The following is a 16,723-nucleotide window of genomic DNA, read 5'->3' as shown; positions in this document are numbered from 1 at the left end:
TTACGCACGCCAAAATTGAGTTACTGCATGGCCCTTGCGGTAATTTCATTTTTGGTGCACGTTCGCTATGCAAGCCCGAAAAATATTTTTTATTTTCTGGCGCTCGTCAGCTATGCGCGCCAAGTGGCATTTGGCGTGCATAGGTCATTACCGCCCGGTTATTGCGTGAGACTTTGCCACTAGATCAATGGCTGGTGGTAAGGTCTCAGACCCAAAATGGAAGTGCAGCAATTTTGATTTTGCCGCATATCTATTTTCGGCAAAATTTAAAAAAAAAGGGCTTTTTTACAGGCGCACTTTAAAATGGATTGGTGCTCAACCAAAACCTGTGCCTACACTACCGCAAGCCATTTTTCAGTGCACCTTAGTAAAAGGACCCCTGAGTCTGAGTACTACTGCAGCTCCTTGTGACCTTGGGAAAGTCACTTAACCCTCTATTACTCCACGTGCTTTGTCGGCATTAGTGTACCCGCAGCCGCTAGCATGGCTTAGTAAACAGGGAGATAAACCTCATATAAAATTATGGGTCTGTTGTCATGAGCAGAGAAGCTTGCTGGCCTTGAAGACACCAATATAGAGAAGAATGTCATGGAAAATGAATGGTGTAATTTTCACAAGATCTGCTTGTAAAAGGGTGTTTATCTGCCCTTTGGGGGAATTGCTCACACCCTGCCCCAACCACAATGCACATACTTTTTGCCACAAGAAAAAGAATGGTCCAGCCTGTAGGGCAATTAGCTGTTAAGCTAATTAGCTAATAATTTCTCTGGTTAGAGTTTGTGGCTTGTCTCATTTGTTTGAAGTAGGAATTTGCCCTTATGTGATCCCACAACAAAAATAAGGTTCTTACGAAGGTTTGCTGGCAGTGTAAGAAAGAAATGCAACATTCTGGACATGTATATTACAATTTATTGGTGATATAAAAATATATGCATATCAATAGGGCAAAGCAGTTGAAACTTAGCAGCAAAAATTATCACAGTACTAATCATGACAGTGAGGTAGCAATAGCAGCACAACTAATGATTATTCCTGGTATAATCTTAGTATTTCTTAACAGTCAAAAAACAGTAACCTAAGGAACTATATATCAAAGCTCCTGAATCACACTTGGTACTTAGCAATTCCTTCTCTATCTAACCCTGGCCATAGAAAGGAAATCATTATTCTCACCTGACATGTGGGATGCACACAGAAGAGTCCTTGGCTCCCTCAGAGTGGCAGATCTCACCTTTCCCCTCGACTCCAAGCCAGGGTTTCAGATCTGGCTCTTGGACTGCACAAGGTCATGTAAATAGGACACCCTGTTGCACAGCATCTAGATCCATATTCACGGTGGCAGGCTGGATCAGCAAGGATGTTGGCATGCTGGCATTTAGCCTTTCTCAGGAACTTAGATGTAATTGGGAAGCTACACAATACTGGCTGTTATTCAGAAAGGTACAAGTTGGTAATTCTGGTAAAGTATATTTCTGAGCACCATGTGCTCATGCACTTAGAGGTACCAGACGAACTACATCTTGGATGGTAAGGTAACACTCATCGGAGAAAGATGTCTAAGAAGAGCTCTCAGCTTCAAGTCTCTTTGTATAACTCTCCGATCTCACATCTCTGGTTAGTTCCTCCTCCTCCTCTCTCTCTCTCTCTCTAGCTCAGCTCAGGATCTCCATGATTATGTTACACATCATATCATGTGTAAAACAGTTCTCTGATTGGTCCTGAGGGAATTCATATGACTAACTCATCCCATCATCCAATCAGGTACAGGTGTACACGTGAAAAGGCTATGAGCAATGGCTGAGGTGCTGATGCACAAAACACAGGCCAGGTGGACTATGATATTTGGCCTGTTTAGGCCAGTGTGCACACAATGTTGCTAACCAAGGACATAGGCCCCAAAAATATCATGCGGAAAATCCCAGACCTCATGATCACACAAAGAACAATGGACAAAGGCCTGTTCAGTGTCTTTGTTTGTACAGACATGTCCATAGAAAAATCCACCATGCAGAGCATTAGGAATCCATGACATGGTTATGATGCAGTCAGTTTGGTTCATAGGCCTCAGTTAGGCTAATGTAGGCCTTCAGTATATATTCCTATAAACCATGGATTTAGGGTGAGCCCCCTAAAGAATAAGGATGTCATGGACATAAAATTTATGTTTGTTCTTGGATATTTTAAAAACCTTTTTAATGATTTTCAGATTTTTCTCAGTTTATTTCAGACTTTTGTTTTAAAATGGGAGCAAACTGAAAATGCATTTATATATACATTCCTAGGTTAACATTTATTTATTTATTTGTTGCATTTGTACCCCACATTTTTCCACCTATTTGCAGGCTCAATGTGGCTTACGTAGTACCATCAAAGGCGTTTGCCCAGTCGGTGGATAACAAATGGATAACATGTTAAATCCATTTTGCATATGGAAATTTTTTAAAGGTGCTTTAAAGAACCAAATGCACATCCCTTCTAATGTTATCTGGAAAAATAGGAAAATCTGTTTGCAAAAGTATATTTCTGTCAAGCTGTGGCAATCTTAGCTTGAACGCTAGACGTATTTGAGAGGAAAAGGCCTCGAGAAGCCCCCAGCTCTATTATAGCTTCGGGGGCTGGACTGCTTCATCGTCGGCCAAAAAACCTTTAGCTTAATAGCTTTGCATTAGTTGTTATTTTGAGCATGCAATCTTAGTGAATCTTATAGATTACTTAGCTTGTATTGTTGCTTGCTTATTCCTTGCTCGTTTCACTTCTTATATGAGTCTTGCAGTCTTTACACCACCTGGAGTTCTGACCACTACCTACGGTGGACAGCGTTTCGATAACCTGCCTCAGGGTCTGTGGTCTCCGTTAATACCTTTTGCTTTGGCAAGAGCTGAGATATCCATGGGTTCCTCTTCCAGGTTCTCCTCTCTCTTTCTCCCCTACGTAAAGGGAGATCACCTCTAAGTGTGTTTATAGTTAATAATACATCCCTTCTAATGTACCAGTAGGGATTTTAGAATGAAATCTCACACATAATTTACCCCTGTAAAACAAGTGAGGTAAGGAGCTCCATACCATGAGTCTACCACCAGATTTGTAAGTAAAAGGTCCATAGGGTTTATCCCTATGAAACTTTGCTTGAAAGCTTGCAAGTTGCCTGCCTGGGGGTACTGAAATGCCCTTCAATAGGACCAAAAATAAATAATGGGTTAGTATAGACAGAAGCAATTGAAATCACCAAACATACAGTGGACCTAGGCTTAAACTTTGTGTCTGGTCCAGCAACTAGCCAGTTCTAATCTCAGACACACATATCTAAGCTCCACAGGAATCACAGTTGCTCCGACATCTAGGGGTGAAAAGGCTGCACAAAAATTAGTCTTTTATTACAAGAAAAAAACATTGGTGCTCAATGTTCGTTTGGTCTATGAGAATTATTGTGGATCTGGGGCTTTGGCTGTATTGACTAGAATATGTTGTGCAGCCCGTTCAGGGGCACAGAGAGGCATTGGATTGGATCTGTCTTGAAGTATAATTGTTAAATGCTCTGTTTTGTTTATGCACCAATGTCATTGTTTGCTAAAAGAAGCAGCTAATAATTGTCATGTATGTTTTTCACCTCTGGTAATTAACTTTTAAGTAGTAGAGCAGCTAAGGAATGAAGCCTAAAGCTGTGACTTGAGAGTTTTCTGACCAGCATAACATATATATATATATATATGTTCTGGGTTTTTTTTGTCATAATGCAGTGAAAAAAGATGAATGTTTCCTTTTAAAACAGTCAGCAAACCCAAAGTAATCCACGCAATATCAATCTATGAAACTCAGTGGTGAAAAAGGAAGGAAAAGCCTCAAAGTAGGTCAAATCTCAAAAAAGATTTATAGAGCTATATGGATCTGAACAGATCTCTACTTCATCATCGACAAAAACCTTCCCAACCGTTGTATGACCGCATTAAGCTCTTCAAAAGGGAGCTTCATTTGAGCTATGAGATAAGTGGTCTTCATTTTTCTGGAACATTGTTTTTAAAGATTGATGTATTATTAAGAGTGTATGGTTTTCCCTTTTGAAGAGCTTAATGCAGTCGTACAACAGTTGGGAAGATTTTTGTCAATGATGAAGTAGAGATCTATTCAGATCCATATAGCTCTCTAAATCTTTTTGGAGATTTGAGCTACTTTAAGGCTTTTCCTTCCTTTTTCACCACAGTTTCATATATTGATATTGCGTGGATTAATTGGGGTTGTTGCTTGTTGCGTTTGTAAATCCATATCCAGTTTGTTGCATTATAGTTGATCCTTTTAAAACAGTTCCATGTTTGAATGCTAAAGTACCCAGAAAGGCACAGCCAGTTGAAACAAAATTGGGAAAGTATACAGCAAGGAGTTCACTAAATTTCCAAAGTTGTTCTTTTCACTGAATATGGATATGTGTGTGCTGGAAACAGATAGGGATCTTCACCTCACTTCTATTCCCTACTACTACTACTAACTAACATTTCTAAAGCGCTACTAGGGTTACGCAGCGCTGTACAATTTAAACATAGAAGGACAGTCCCTGCTCAAAGAGCTTACAATCTAAAAGACAAGAGAACAATCTAAAGACAAGTGTACAATCTAGAGGACGAGTGAACAGTTAATCTGATAGGGTGGATAGATCGGGGCATTCTATATTTCTCAAGTGGTTAGGCGCCGAAGGCAGCATTGAAGAGGTGAGTTTTAAGCAGAGATTTGAAGATGGGTAGGGAGGGGGCATGGCGTATGGGTAAAGGAAGATTGTTCCAGGCATAGGGTGAGGCAAGGCAGAATGAGCGGAGCCTGGAGTTGGCAGTGGTGGAGAAGGGTACTGAGAGAAGGGCTTTGTCCTGTGAGCGGAGGTTACGGGCGGGAACATAGGGGGAGATGAGGGTGGAGAGGTAGTGAGGAGCCACAGACTGAGTGCATTTGTAGGTAAGGAGGAGGAGGAGCTTGAATTGTATGCGATATCTGATCGGAAGCCAATGAAGTGATTTGAGGAGAGGGGTGATATGAGTATATCGGTTCTGGCGGAATATATTCCCCAGACATCCTCACTTTCCGTTCTATTTGTCAATACTTGACTTGCCATTGCTGATCTGAGCTATGAAGAAGAGCACAAGAGTGGTGATGCCTTCTCCTTCTCCAATGCCTCATCTTCCTGGAATTTGACGTATGTTGAACCATATAGAACATACTTAAAGTATCATGTTCAAAGACTTTGGGCCTTGGCCAGCAATAGAAGACAACATAGTATGAGGCACCACTATTTTCTTACTGCAGCCTATATCAAGAAAGTCTTCCTGTTGGCTCATTTAGAAGACTTATCAACAGGGAGCCTGAGTGATTGAGGTAGATTGGTAGGAGGGTAGCCTTGATCTAATAGAGAAATAGGTCCTCAGCCCCCATAAGGCACAACAGAAAAGAGGTAGTGTCAGAAGCTACAGTTCTCATTCCCAGTAGTCCTCAATGGGAAGAAGGACATGCCAGTGGCTGCAGTACTCTGTCCCTGCAAGCCAAATCAGGGCAGTAATTGACAGCTAGCTGAAGATTGAAAGTAGTAAGTACTGAAAACCCACCAATGCCTGTCTGCATATTTAGACTTAATAGCATAAGTTTCCTTATATGTGTAACTTTTCAATAACAGGAAATTTACATGTACAAGTTGCTATATACACGCAATTAACAGCCGCACGGATGGACATGGTGTTTACACTGTAAAGAACACAGAGAAAAATGGACACTGCATGTGTATATTCATCCATGTCCAGCAGAAGCAGCGATTTCAAGGCTGCACATGGGGAAAACATATGTGCAGTACACTTCACATAGGTGTGGGAACAGTCTTTTGAAATTGTTGCTCCCATTGCTTCAAACCCTCCTAGTATTAATGTAGCTTTGCCCCACTCACACCTGTGGATGATGTCATGTAGGAGCAGGATTCTGGGAAGCCAGATGTTAGCAGTCATGGCAACTTCTCGGAAACCAGCACACAGGAATGAAGAGCAAGCAACAAAAACTAACCACGTCACCTACCCTCAAAGGATAGGTGAGGAAAATAATCTAATTGTAGGGATTTTACCTGATTTCGGAATAGACACGCTAGATTCTTTCTCAATTAAATGATAAAACTTTTAATAGTAATACACTTGACTTCATATAACAGGAAATAAACAGTTGTGTGGTTTGTACCAATGACTAACAACCTGATTACTACTCAGTGCTTAACAATACACAGAATAGCATTGTAAACCTTGAAATTATTAATACCCACATTTACTTTTGTTTGTTTTTCTTCCCACAGGATCAAGCTCATCCCTGAACCTCTGTCAGATAAGTATTTTATCCGAGCTCTACGCTTTCCTATATTCTCACTTAATAAGTCATTTTGTTTCTTATACTTGGCATGTGTCTCTTGTTTTATTTCTTCCGCAAAGAATTTGATTCTTTGTTTCAACTTTTTGTTTTTCAGGTATTCAGCTGTTCTCGGATCTTCACATCTGAACCCAAGGAACCCGGTAAATATACTTAGTACTTGCTCCTCTCTTACACTCCCCACCCCACTTCAGTCTCTGTTATCTTTGGTGTGCTCCACGTTACTTAGCTGTGATGGTATTTGCAGCGCAGTAGACTTTCTTGCGTGGGGGCCCTTAGGTAAACTGAGTTTACACCGGTATTCCTTGGCGGTTCTTCTCTTCTTCCTACACCTCTCTAATAATAAAATCAAACTAGGAAGCAAAACCCTGCCTTCCTTTCACTCTTCAGGAATCTTAACTGAGGGACTTTAGGGATATTACATTACTGTGGCCAGATAAATAACTTAAACAAAACTAAATAAAGCATTTCTATCTTACAAATCTAATTCTCACTGAATGTCCCTATTCTGGTAAAGCTGGAGGAAGCGTTTACACCGATTTCGCAATCTATTCAATCAGAAACAGTCAGTCTCGCAACATTCCCTTCCTCAATTACTCACCCAATCATTTTAAACCCCACCTTCCCTTCAGAACTCTTTACTTCCCACTTTCATTAATACCAGGTTTGTATCTGTTTCTTTTCACTAAAACCCACTTCCACTTCTTTGCCAAAATCATTCACAGCCTCACTTCTCTCTTATCCCAAGCACACACCCTATTTCACATACCCTTCCCTCACAACGATTTCTCTTCTCTATACCCACTCTCCAAGCATCCCAAAGGTAGGTCTCACCTATCCACTTTCACCCCAAACTTCCCCCAAATACTTTAAAACAGTTTTCACTCTTTCATGCACAGAGCTTGCAAACACGCATCCTCACTCCCTCAGCGCAAAGCTTCCTCTCCTAACTGCCAGCCAGAGAGCCTCTCTGTAACAGTAAGCCAAGCTGTTGCTAAGCCAACAGAAGATCAGCTCTCAGCTAATTCTAAGACCTGTGCTGCTGGCCACAATGGAACCCTGGGACAACTTGAGTAATTTTACTTATTTTATTAACCCCTCGGGTTACATTACCCCCCCCCCCCCAATTATGACTGCTAGTGTCTGGTGCCCCACCCCTCCCACAATAACATCCAGTCTTTCCATCCGTCAAACAAATCCAGTCTTCCCAGATGGCTTTTTCCCAGACAGAAGACTGCCCACCCAACCATCCTCAGCAAAACAAAGGCACCCTAGCAGATCCCTCCACCCTACCCTGATCCCATCCTCAGTCATGTCTAGTTGGATCAGGAGTAATGCCCATTCACTTCTGCTCTGATGGCTCTGGGTTCCAAAATGGCTCCCACAACCCCAAGCGGTAATCTTGTGATATTACTGCTAGGGGTCAGCCTGCCAAATATGGGCAGGCCACATACATGGATACTTGCTCAGGAGCAGGTATAAGTGTTCATACAAATTGCATGCAACTGCGCATATTATATAAAGTAGGTGTATAAATTGTGACTCTGCCTACACTCCATACTAAATCTGCCTTCAAATACACCCACAACTGGGTCACATAAAAGTACATGCCTTCACGTTTGAGGTTCTTTTATGTTGGGGATAATTTTATAAGCAGCATTTTATGAATGTATACATGCATATGTAGGTAAAGAAAAACTTTTATAAAATTACTTCCAAAATAACAAGGTTGAGCTTAAAGATATTAAGACAAGTTTAAGGGGGGTTAAGACTGCAGAGAAAGAAAGAGGGGTGGTAAAATGGACACATGAAAAGAAGAGGCAAAATCTGTATCGGCAGAAAGATGTTGGAAAAGCAGGTGGAGGGGAAAAGGCCCAGAGGAAGACCAAAAAAAGATGTGAACTAATACCATTCATCAGAATATCAAGGACTGGGGCTCAAGCAAGAAAATATGACTGTGGGCGCTTCAAGGGTAATTCTCTATAGATTGCCTAAATTTAGGCATCGGGATGATTCACACTAAGGGGTAAATTCTATATATGTTGCTGAAAAAAAGCACTATTCTATAAGTCACACTTAAAGTTAGGCGCAGTTTATAGAATAGCACTTATGCCCAGGACTCATGCCTAATTTTGGCACAGCAATTGGTGCAAATGTATGTGACAAAATTGGGCATGTATCCCTGTATTCTATAACAATGCGCCTACAGGCTAGGAACGTCCCCATTCTGCCCATGACCCTCCCATTTCTGCACCTTTTTTTACTCACGCATAAACTTTATCTGCATAAATTCCAATTAAATCCAATTAATCAGCCAATTATTGGCACTAATTAGCTCACTATTCAATTAAATTGCACGCACAAACTGGGCATGCACACGATTTTTGATGACTTTTATAGAATTAGGGGGTAAGTGTGAATTCTGTAACAGCAATTATACATATAATTGTCTTTATAGAATACTAGGTAAAGTTCATAGGTACGCACCTAATTACACATAATTGTCATTATAGAATACTAGGTTAACTCCACAGGTATACACCTATTGTAACTTTAGGTGCAAGTACCTATATATCAGCTCAATGGCTGGTGTAAATGGTTGCACTGAATTGTAGGCAGTTAGGCACATATATTCTATAACTTGTGCATCCAAGTGCACTGCACACCCCTGACCCACCAATGCTCCTCCCAGATCCACACCCCCTTTGCAGTTGCATACTATAGATTTTGCGTGCTCAATTTGTAGAATCATGCCTGAGCACAGTTACACGCATAACTGATCATTAGTGCCAATTAGACCCAATTAACACCAGTTATAACCAATAATTATTATATTATGCACATAACTGACAGTATTCCATAACTTACGCGTGCAACATTGAGGGGCATTTTTGATCGGGGACGCCCATCTCTAAGGGTGCCCATATCCGAGGATGGCGCCGCAAAGGTGCGGGGCCAACCGTATTTTCAAAAGGAGATGGACGTCCATCTTTCATTTCAATAATATGGTTGGGGGTGCCCCAATCTCAACATTTGGGTCAAATGCTGAGATCGCCGGCTGTAGAGATGGGTGCCCTCGGTTTTCAGCCATAATGGAAACCGAGGGTGCCCATCTCAAAAACGAACAACCCAGGGCATTTGGTCATGGGAGGGGCCAGGATTCGTAGTGCACTGGTCCCCCTCACATGCCAGGACACCAACCGGGCACCCTAGGGGGCACTGCAGTGGACTTCACAAATTGCTCCCAGGTACATCTCCCTTACCTTTAGTGCTGAGCCCCCCAACCCCCCCCCCCAAAACCCACTCCCCACAACTATACACCACTACCATACCCCTAAGGGGTGAAGGGGGGCACCCACATGTGGGTACAGTGGGTTTCTGGTGGGTTTTGGAGGGCTCCCATTTTCCACCACAAGTGTAACAGGTAGGGGGGATGGGCCTGGGTCCGCCTGCCTGAGGTGTACTGCACCCACTAAAACTGCTCCAGGGACCTGCATACTACTGCGATGGACCGGAGTATGACATTTGAGGCTGGCTTAGAGGCTGGCAAAAAAAGTTTTTAAAGTTGTTTTTTTTTAGGGTGGGAGGGGGTTGGTGACCACTGGGGGAGTCAGGGGAGGTCATCCCCGATTCCCTCCGGTGGTCATCTGGGCAGTTCGGGCACTTTTTTCTGACTTGCACCTAAAAAAAAGGGACCAAATAAAGCGGACCAAATTCTCGTCAGGGACGCCCTTATTTTTTCCATTATTGGCCGAGGGCGCCCATCTCTTAAGCACACCCCTGTCCCGCCTTCGCTACCCTTCCAACATGACCCAGGGAACTTCGGCCGTCCCAGCGACGGAAAGCAGTTGGGGACGCCCAAAATCGGCTTTTGATTATGCTGATTCTGGCGCCCCTGAGAGAAGGGCGCCCATCTCCCGATTTGTGTCGAAAGATGGGCGCCCTTCTCTTTCGAAAATGACCTGGATTGTGCGCTAAACATAAAATTGTGCACTCAAGCATTGTTCCCTCTAAGTTAAGCAGGAATCCTCCAACAGTATTGCTGCCAGTGGGGTGTGGTTGTGATGCATCAATATTGCGTTTTCAGTTGCTAGGGACAAGTAGGTTCCCTGGAATCCTGCAGCACTTGCCTGTCCCTCACTATTGAAAATGTGATGGTGAAACAGCACCCTTCACTGGCAGCACCATAGGTGGAGGACTCCCACCCAGCTTAGAGGGAACAGTGCATACAACTTTATAGAATTAGAGAGTTCATGTGTAAGAGAAGAATCAGGGACAAAATTCACCTGTATTCCTCAAAATAATTGTAAGTCCTACTGCAAAAATAAACTGAAAAGAAATCATCTTTGATTTTTGAAGATGTTTTAAATTAAACTGCATTTTCACCCTTTTCTCTCACAAATTAACCATTAAAGCAGAACTCACATGTCATTTTTATTTTATTCCTCCTAGGTATAACAGCATAAGCTCTTTAAAAAATAATGATAACATTTTGCTACTGAATGTCAGACGCCCCTAGATAAAATAAATGATAACTTAGCTGTTAGCAAGGCAGTTTGGCTTAAGAGATATGGGATTTAACAGAATGAGCAAAAAAAAAATGATCTATATAAAGACTGGCCAGTCTGCATTATGAGTTACAGTACAGTCCTTTCTGGAAATGTGATCAAGACTTAATGATCCATGTGAAAATGAGCAGTGCATGTAAATCACTGTGGATTTTGATTTCAAATGGAATTTAGGGAGCCCTAAAGTCACTACTGTACTGGCAGCAGCTTAAAAGCTGAGTCATCATCTCCTCTAGCCATCAGTGCCTCTCTCCTATAATGCTGAGCCGCTGCAATAGTCTGATCAAACTTGGCACCAGATGCACTGTGTAGTGCCAAATTAGTTAATCAGAGACTGATTCTTCTGAGGGCTGTGACTAATGGTAGATAAGCTTGTTTGGATGACTCCTATTAGGATACTGCGCATACTCAAGAGGAAGAATCATATAAGTCTGCCATTTTGTTTGATTTTGAGCCATCAATTTTCTAAATTCAAACTTGTACACATAAATTATTAACAATCTATTGATGTGCAGGATTTGTTGTGTACAATGCAATAAGCAATAAAGGTTGGTATTAAGAAGTCTTTGTTCCTAGATAGAACAATATTTTATTTTCCTGTCTCTCTCTCTCTCTGTCTGTCTCAGGCATATACACAAATATACAAGCAAAGATACAAATCTGCCTTTGATATTTTTACACAAAAACAATGCAAAGTAATGCACAATACAGCAAAGGATATAGATCTTATTTGATTTTACTGAGATGTTTTTCACGACTGGGATACCAAAGTTTTAGAGTCAACTGCTTATTATTAATTTTTTTTGTTATGGTATCTCTGCTGTATTCACTATATGCTACAAATCTAGGTAGGGAAAAAGAGAGTATATGCATACTGTACAAAAATAAAAGGAAGGGAGATTCAATAATTGTTTCAGAGTGTGTTATATTTTCTGGAATACGCAGAGAACAAGTTTCCTATTTTGTTGCCAGAAGGCAAACAGCAGCAGACCAAAATCCAAGCGCACCAATAAATAGCAGTATCTTCTATTTAAATCTGCGCAGGTAGCTCGATATTGGGGGAAACTGGGGATAAAGGGCATATAATGAAGTATTTCAGGTTTCCTAGCTTCAAGCACTGGACTGCATTAGTTGGCTCAGTCACCTGTGACTAAGCGTTACTATCCTTTTCACACATGCCACACTTCAATACCCACACCCACTTATTTTCATAGTTTCTGAAAACATTTATTCAACTCATCTCTACAGGAATCCACGGAGAATTCCCCAGCATTCATACACTTAGAAAATCCAAATATTTCAATCACACAACAAGCCACCAATACCTTAATAAGAAACTGCTGACACACAAAGCCAGCATATGTCTATAAGTAAACAAAGGTTGATGGTACCATTCTGGATTTACACTCTGCTAACTGTTGATCCTATGGGGTTAAATGCAGAACTTAAATGGTCTACCTTAATCTGATTCCTTGATCCTGATAGGTGGATGGTACCATCAGCTGTAGGTATAAATTTGTCACTAAATGCCCAGCTGCCATCTTGATGACATAAGAGTATTTGTTGTCGGCATGAATGGCAGGAACATAAGATTGATGAGTTAAGATAACTTCCACTATAGGTTTCAAATATATATATATGCTTTTTTCAATATTTAAAATTTGACACAATGTTTGTCTTATTTCTAGGGAGGTCGTCCTTGATAAAGCCTCAGACAGACGAAACATGTGACATGTTGGACAGCAGAACCCCATATGCAACTATGTTTATTTAAAAGATAAGTACTACATTTAACTAAAAAATAATTTGAGAAGTTTGAGCACTATTAACACTATTAAAATGGCAAAAACATTCATCTTTAAGATATTTCAGTGACTGGTGACGATTTTGGGAAAGCTCTGAGCGGTATTGAATTCACCAGCCAGCCAGGCACCCATGCTGAGGTCCTCTTAATATTCAGTAAAAAGAAACTGCAGTAATTTGTTGATATACAAATGCTTGGGATGTTGTTTTTATCTATCAGGCACCTACAAGCACCCTGCTACCTTACACCACATGGAGGGGCATAATTGAACTGTGCCGGCCAAATCGATGGCGGCCATCTTTGGGGCTGACTCAGTGACGGAGCGGAGCCAAGCGTATTTTTGAAATACGCTTGGCGCCGGCCAAATCGCTCGCTGGGTTTACAGCAAGATTGCCGGGTTTACATGAGATGGCCGGCTTCATTTTCCAGCCGTAATGGAAACCGGGCCCGGCCATCTCAAACCTGGCGAAATGCAAGCCATTTGGTCATGGGAGGAGCCAGCATTTGTATTGCACTGGCCCCCCTCACATGCCAGGACACCAACCGGGCACCCTAGGGGGCACTTAAAAAAATAAAAAAAATAGCTTCCAGGTGCATAGCACCCTTACCTTGGGTGCTGAGCCCCCCCCCCCCAAATCCCCACAAAACCCACTCCGCAAAACTCTACACCATTACCATAGCCCTAAGGGGTGAAGGGGGGCACCTACATGTGGGTACTGTGGGTTTTGGGGGTTTTTGGAGGGCTCAACATTAACCACCACAAGTGTAACAGGTAGGGGGGGATGGGCCTGGGTCCACCTGCCTGAAGTGCACTGCACCCACTAAAACTGTTCCAGGGATCTGCATACTGCTGTCAAGGAGCTGGGTAAGACATGTCAGGCTGGCAAAAAAAGTTTTAATTTTTTTTTTGGGTGGGAGGTGGTTGGTGACCACTGGGGGAGTAAGGGGAGGTGATCCCCACTTCCCTCTGGTGGTCATCTGGTCAGTTGGGGCACTTTTTTCAGACTTGGTCCTAAAAATAAATGGACCAGGTTCGGCCGGTGAAATGCTCGTTCGAGCCAGCCATTTTTTTTCATTATAAGGTGAAGCCGGCCATCCCGTAACCACGCCCCTGCCCCGCTCCCGTTCCACCTTCGCTACCCTACCAACATGCCCCCTTGAAGGTTGGCCGGCGCTGCGACAAAAAAGCAGTTGGGGCCGGCCAAAATCGGCTTTTGATAATACCGATTTGGCTGGGATCAGGAGATCGCCGGCGATCTCCCGATTTGTGTCGGAAGATCGCCGGCGATCCCTTTCGAAAATGAGCTGGATAGTCAACAGATACATTGGCTGGCATAGTGTCTTCTAGACTAGGATGCCCTGCATACCTTCTGTTGTCATTGTTGAAACACAGATGCATTTCAATATTTATAGAGGGACCCATTCAATGTAGCAACCAGTGGACATAGGTAGAACCCAGAGTAACTTGTCACTCATGCCTCTTGCTTCTTCTCTCAGATCAGATATTCTGAGCCTTCAGAAAAGCATTGGATGTCTCTCAGCAGTACTTACACAGTCCAAACAATCCTGGCTTCTTTAAAGACTAATAAGGTGATGCACCAGTAATCAGTGCTGTACACAGTATAAAAGGGCAGAAGCATAGGAGCTGGCCAGCACTTCAGCATATCCACCAGGCTTCCTATAACTGGCCCACAGGACCATTATTGAAAACCAGGGCGAATATCCTTGGTGGCTTCTCTTACCAACTTCATTATGGAAAGCATGTTTTGTCTGATATTTTTTGTGTGACAAAGGTAGAGTGCAATCATACTATCCATGTGTTTAGGATAAGAGTGATAACCACCAGACCACACAGCAGACTAAAACAAGTTACAGCAGTAACGATAAAGATTGTCAGATAGCCCTCAAGGCCATAGTTCTAGGTATCAAGGATTGGCTGGGAGTCTGTTTAAAGAGGTTGCTGGGGAGCCGGAAGCAGTTTGCTGCTCACTAGTCCATTTAAAACTAACCTCTTCTACGCAGGATCTTTTTTACCAAGTCTGTCTGCTCCGTATTGATTTGCTATATCTTTCCTGACTCCAGTTCTAAGTCTGCAGTTTCAGTGTACTTTCAGCTATGGTTTCAACTTTTCTGATTCCCATTGCAGGCCTGTGGTTCACTTTTATTTCCTGCTTCAGCCATGAAGTCTGCTCCCTGGAAGCTCTGGCTTCAGTTTCTGTTCCAGATCTTCCTTCCTCTCTCTGCCCCCTTCTGCCCCCAAGTCTATCTCTCCCTCTGTCCTCCTGTAAGTCTATCTCTCGCTCCTCCCTCACCATACAAATCTCCCCTCCCCTTTTGCCCCTCCCCAGACATCTCTCCCATTTCCCCCCTCTGCCCCCCTCTGAGTCTATTTTTCCCTCTCCCCTTTCAGCTCCTTCCACCCTTCCCCAAGTCCATTTTTCTCTTTCTGCCCCTTTGGCCCCCTCCACCCTCCCCCATCCATTTCTCCCTGTTCCCCTTTGGCCCCTTCCTCCCTCCCTGAGTCAATTTATCCCTCTTCCCCTTTGATCCCTCTGCCCTCCCCTGATTCCATTTCTCCCTTTCCCCCTCAGCCGTCCTCTGCCCTTCTCCTTCTTCCCTATCACCCCTCCACCCTCCCGAGTCCATTTCTTCCTCTCCCCCATGGCTCCTTACCCTTTAGGCCCCCTCTGCCCTCCTGAGTCCATTTCTCCCTCTTTCTCTTTGGCCGTCTCTGCCCTCTCCTGTTTCTCCTTCTCCTCCTTTGGACTCCTCTACCCTCCCTGTCTATCTCTCCCTCTCCCATTTCTGCCCCCCTCTGCCCTCCCCTGATTCCATATCTTTCTCTTCTGCTCCTCCTCTGCCTTCCCTTGAGTCCATCTGTTTATCTCTCTTCTGCCCTCCCCTGAGTTCATCTCTCCCTCCATCTTCCCCATCTCTCCATTTCAAGTTTCACATTTAATAGGGGTTTGATATACCGCCCTTAAGATATCTTTCAGAGAAGTTTATAATAGCCCATCTCTTCCTCTCCCCTTCTGCCTCACCCTTCCCATCCATTTCTCTCTCTCTCCCTCTCCCTCCCCTCCTTTGAATCTGACATCTCTCCCTCCCTTCCATATCCCATCCGTAAGATCACTCTCCTTCCCAACACTCCCTTCCCTTGAGTCTGACATTGCTCTCTCCTTTCTAGCCCCTTTGAGGCCAACATCTCTCCCTTCTGCCTTCTGTTGTTCAACTGCAGCATCACTCACTCACCCATACACTCTCTCCCCACTCCCTGTCCCACCTCCACCTGGACGCAGTCTGGCATCTACCCTTTACTTACTCAACCCCCCCACCCCCAAGTCTACCTTTATTTTCTTGTAAAAATTACCAGCGGCAGCAGCAATTCGCATACACTGCCCAGGCACAGGCCTTGGCATCTTCTCTCTACTGCAGCCTGCCCCTGAGGAAACAGGAAGTTACATCACAGCAGGCAGGCCACAGTAGAGAGAAGATTCCCGGGCTGACAGCCTGGCAGTATATGTGAATCGCTGCCACCAGCGGTGACTTTTGCAAACAAACAAAGGTAGACTAGGGGGAAGGAAGGAGAGATGTTGGCCCAGAAGGAGGGGGAGGGGATGGAAGGAGAGATGCTAGGGAGAGGGGCAGCAGTGAAGCTCCAGAGATGGGAAAAGAAGGACTTGGAGGCCAAGTAGGCCAGCCAGTGGCAAAATTCTGCTCCCTCAAAAGTGTCGCCTGAGGCCACCGCTTCAGTTCGTCTAATTATATGGCCACCCCTGGGCTTCTACCAGGGCCTGGCATGCCTTGACAGGCATTTCAATAGGAAAGGTACATGTCTATGTGGGTACACATATAGCAGCCTTAAGGGAATGGAAGGGAAGAGAAGGGCAAGGAAGGATAGAATAGAGCATAGGCATGATTTTGGGCCCTGGGAAGCTGTTCTTCAGTCTCTAAACAGATAGGTGTCTTGCAA

The sequence above is a fragment of the Microcaecilia unicolor genome, chromosome 1 (assembly GCF_901765095.1).
Source record: "Microcaecilia unicolor chromosome 1, aMicUni1.1, whole genome shotgun sequence".
NCBI lineage: Eukaryota > Metazoa > Chordata > Amphibia > Gymnophiona > Siphonopidae > Microcaecilia > Microcaecilia unicolor.
Note: the sequence above shows the minus strand (reverse complement) of the source record.